At 45.4% G+C, this 4,661-nt stretch overlaps 1 long non-coding RNA gene across 1 annotated transcript; it reads right to left on the bottom strand.

Annotated features, from left to right (window-relative positions):
* Window positions 1–2,670: 2,670 nt before the first annotated feature.
* Window positions 2,671–4,606, bottom strand: LOC140419418 (uncharacterized). Its single transcript, XR_011945773.1, has 2 exons — window positions 4,405–4,606; window positions 2,671–4,242 (listed from the first exon to the last, which is right to left on the bottom strand). It is a non-coding gene; the product is annotated as an uncharacterized lncRNA (long non-coding RNA).
* Window positions 4,607–4,661: the final 55 nt, after the last annotated feature.

Genomic DNA, 4,661 nt, shown 5'->3' with positions numbered 1-4,661 from the left:
GCAACAGGTTTTTAAAATGTTTCACTCAATCTCAGGCTGCAGCTGATGTTTGTGGCCTGGAGGTGTCTCTGGATTACGTAGACATTCAGTGTGAGAGGCTGCAGCCTCTGTATAGCTACCTGAAAGGGGTTATACAGCGTTTGATTACATTTCGTGGTCCTTTCCATTCCATTATCAGGATGTTTGTGTGATATTTCCTTACCCTCAGTGTGATTTTTCTTTATTTAAAATACATTTCAGCAGCAGGCTTACTGGTAATTTTTAAAGGAATAAAGGTTATTTATTATCACACTATTTCCCTGGATGTTTGAACATCTCAGTCTCTCGTCTCTTTCACACTCACTGACACATACACAGAAATTAAGTACAGATCAAGGTGAAGTTGTAATGATGAAAATGGAATGTAGACTGCAATCTTTATATCGCTGCAGGCCTGTTGTCTTCTTGTTGAGCTGTTCCTTTAGTTGGAGTGAAGCGTTTTTAGAAACAAATAATTCTCATGAGGCTCTGAAGCTTATTGTAGATGAATAGCCAGGAGGTTGGTTCTCAGGTGGACTTGGAAGCTGGAATAAGTACAGTTCTGTGGCTGCACTGGAAAACATTCAGCTCTGCTGGTCCAGCTGGTTCCTGGTGCTTCAGATGCTTCTCACACACACATTTGATTTGTTCAGGGTTTATTATACTGCATCCCTGACAATTAACTAGAGGGTTACAAGTCTGAGACCCAGAACACCGCAATACAATAGCAGATAACGATGATCACTCACTCACTCTGTTCCAATTCAAGCTCATTCTCCGGTGTTCAATACGGCACTTGGAGACCAACAGTCGAGAGATTTTATATTCCTCAAATGCTGGTTCATCCTGACACAACAAGACATTTAAACTTCACAGGTGGCTGCAAAGTTTCCTTATTCAGGTCCGTGTTTAACTAAATATTGGTCACAGAATCGGATATTGCCCACAGTTTAATGTTCATAATAACCTGTTAAGTTGCAGCCATCATGACAGAGTTTGTGGATCTTACAGTCTATAGTATCCTTCTGCCGAACGTGACATCTTGAATCTACTCTTGGGTCTGGTTAAAACAGTTCATTGTAGCTGGGTGGGATGGGCGGTATTGTAGCAAAGTGGATAGCACTGTTGCTTCACAGCTCCAGGGTCCCAGGTTCTATTCCCAGCTTGGGTCACTGTCTGTGCGGAGTCTGCACATTCTCCCTGTGGGTTTTCTCCAGGCGCTCCGGTTTCCTCACACAAGTCCAGAAAGACGTGCTGTTAGGTGAATTGGAAATTCCGAATTCTCCCTCTGTGTACTCAAACAGGCGTCGGAATGTGCCGACTTGGGGCTTTTCACAGTAACTGGCAGTGTTAATGGGTGGGTGGGTGGGTGGTCACTCTGGCTGCCGACTTCTATTCCGTGGTCTTGTCTGTTCCCAGTGGCCCTGCAGAGGGAGCATGCGGTACCCGCCAGAATGCTTGACACCTTCCACAACCAGTGTATACCTCAGTGGACAGAATGTTTCAGAGACACTGTGAACAATATTCTGGTTCAGTTAGGAAGGTTCCCGGCACTTTTGTTGGGATTTCTAGCTGATGTTGGTCTTTTATTTTGACTGGACCACATGCTTGGGAAAAGCAAAAGAGGAAAGAAGGTTCTATAGAAACTAGAATGATCTGTTGTGAATTTCTATCCCATTCTTACAGTGATCATTTTTGTAAACTTCTTTTTTGGACATTAGGACGGGAGGATTGGCAGCTGGGCAACTCGAACCAAATACTACTCAAGATCTTTCTTGACAGTCACTCAATTCATTAGGATCTAAATATCACAAACTGTCAATGTGCTTGTCTGTTCTGGCTGTGGGAAGTGATTTCAAACATCACTGTGACTGGAAACGCCCCGAGACACACACACACCTGAGTGAGAGTGTTCCAGTGAACTGACTGTGGAAAGAGCTTTAACCAGTTACACAACCTGAAAAATTATCTTGTTTCCTCCGTGGGAGAGTCTAGGACCAGAGGGCATAATCTCAAAGTAAGGGATCTCAAATTTAGGACAGAGATGAGGAGACATATCTTCTCTCAGAGGGTAGAGAATCTGTGGAATTCTTTAGCTGGGCAATCAAACTGTTGTCTAATTGTCCCGGCAGTTACCAGGCTCCTGTGAGCTCCTCCAGCTGTTATTTTAATGCCGACTTCAACAAACTATTTTAAGTAGGTTTCTATTCAATTAATTCATTGTGACTGTCACACAAACACATTTTCAGTCTGGAAACTTAAACCAGCTGCTTTACATTCAATCAGGAACATCACAGTTTTACACCAATCTCTGATTTGACAGCACGTTTCCAGCATTCACCATCGTTCTTCCTGACTCTAAACACAGTTGTAAAGGTGCTTCTGTTCCGTGTCTAGGAGGTCTGAACCATGGAAGAGAACAGCTGGGACACATTTCTCTCACACCTCAGGATTAACCCACATGGGGACTTTGCTGACAGTGAAGAGAGATGAGAAAGACCCAAGTGTCTTTTGTCCCTCTCAGTGTGACCCTGAAGGACTATGTCCAGGCTGAAGTTCTGTTCCTGCCGTGTGATCCTCCTCCAGATTGTCCTTTCTGAGCTCCAGCCAGGTGCTGTTAAACACTCATGTGGGAAAGACAAAAATCTTCAATGTTTCAAACCAAGCTTATTTATTTCACATTTATTCAGAATATTAAACCTCATCAGCAGATTAAGACTGTCAAGAGTGAACCTGATTCAGTCCTGGACATAATTAACAGCATCAATAAGGGTAGAATCCAAACCTTGTAGTCGCTTGTGAACTCACTGGTGTGTTAGCAGGTGGGATGAGTGAGTAAACCCTCTTTCCACAGACGTTACAGGTGAACAGCCTCTCCCCAGTGTGAACTCGATGATGTTTCAGAAGATAAGATAAATGAGAAAATTCCTTCCCACATATGGAGCACGTAAACGGCCTCTCTCCACTGTGAACTCACTGGTGTGTCAGCAGGTTGGATAACTGACTGAATCCCTTCCCACACACAGGGCAGGTGAACGGCCTCTCCCCAGTATGAACTCGCTGGTGATTCAATAGGTTGGATGAACGAGTGAATTCCTTCCCACACACTGAGCAAGTGAACAGCCTCTCCTCACTGTGAACCTGCTGATATGTCAGAATGTTGTATGAACGTGTGAATCCCTTCCCACATTCAGAGCAGGTGAACAGTCTATTCCCTGTATGAAGTTGCTGGTGTATCAGAAGGTTGGATGAATTAATGAATCCTTTCCCACAGTCAGAGCAAGTGAATGGCCTCTCCCAGTGTGAATTCTCTGGTAGTTCAGTGGGGCACTTGGACGGCTGAATCCTTTCCCTCACACAGAGCAGGTGAACGGTCAGTCCCCAGTGTGAACATATTGGTGTGTTAGTGAATCCTTTTTGTTTTTAAAGCTCTTCTCACTGTCAGGACAGTTAAAAAGTTTGTGATCAGAGTGAACAAGTTGATGTGTCTGCAGGTGGGATGACTGAATGAATCCTTTCCCACACAGGGAGCAGGATAACGGTCTCTCCCCAGTGTGAATATGTTGATGTGTCAGCAGATCCTTTTTACATTTAAAACTCTTCTCACCGTCAGGACATGTAAACGGTCTTTCATCAGTGTGAACAAGTTGGTGAGTCACAATGTGGGATGACCGAGTGAATCCCTTCCCACACACAGGGCAGGTGAATGGCCTCTCCTCAGTGTGAACTCGCTGGTGTGTCAGAAGGTTGTATGAATGGGTGAATCCGTTCCCACAAATGGAGCAGGTGAACGGTCTCTCCCCAGTGTGACTGCGACGATGAACTTCCAGTTGTGATGGGTAACTGAATCCCTTCCCACAGTCCGCACATTTCCACAGTTTCTCCATGGTGAGGGGTTTTTATGTCTCTCCCGGTTGGAGCTTTGTCCACACACAAACAGCCGTTTAATTTCTCCCTGCAGTGAATGACGTGATACATTTTTTGAGCCTGTGTAACTGGTTAAAGCTCTCTCCACAGTCAGTTCACTGGAACACTCTCACTCGGGGATGGGATGTATATCTCGGTGCTTTTGCAGTCGCACCGCTGAAACTGAACAGACAAATATTTCTCCTTCCAAATTCAAAGACTGATTATATTCAGCTCCTGATGAATCAAGTGACAGTCAGATTTCGATGTGATGTTTGGTTTGATTTTTCTGTCGGCCAATCCTCCACTTCCAATATCCTGTAAAAGGAGTTTACAAAAGTCATCACTCAGTCCAGGATAGAAATTCTGAACAGGCAATTCTAGTTTCTCTGGAACATTATTTCCTCTCTTGTTCCTCCAAAGCTGTAAATCCCCGTCCCACACACTCTCCCTCCTCCCTGGGCTGAAATCCAAACCCACCTCACCATCTGCACCATTTCTTTCCTCCACTCCCAGTTTTCTCCCTCCCTCTCCTCTGCCTGGGTTCAGTTCTCCAGCTCCTGTCTGCAGACTGACAATAAAACCAATGGGTCTTATTGGGGGGTTTGGGTTCTCACCATTGTCCCCGCTCGCGGCGGCTCTCATTCAGCCTCTGGGAACCGCACTCACTCTCACCGCGGCTGCGCTCAGCCCGGAGCAGCACCGCGCATGCTCCACACAGGGGGAGGGATGGGGGA

Source organism: Scyliorhinus torazame, chromosome 5 (assembly GCF_047496885.1).
Source record: "Scyliorhinus torazame isolate Kashiwa2021f chromosome 5, sScyTor2.1, whole genome shotgun sequence".
NCBI classification, from domain to species: Eukaryota; Metazoa; Chordata; class Chondrichthyes; order Carcharhiniformes; family Scyliorhinidae; genus Scyliorhinus; species Scyliorhinus torazame.
Note: the sequence above shows the minus strand (reverse complement) of the source record. Positions and strands in the feature narration are given on the sequence as shown.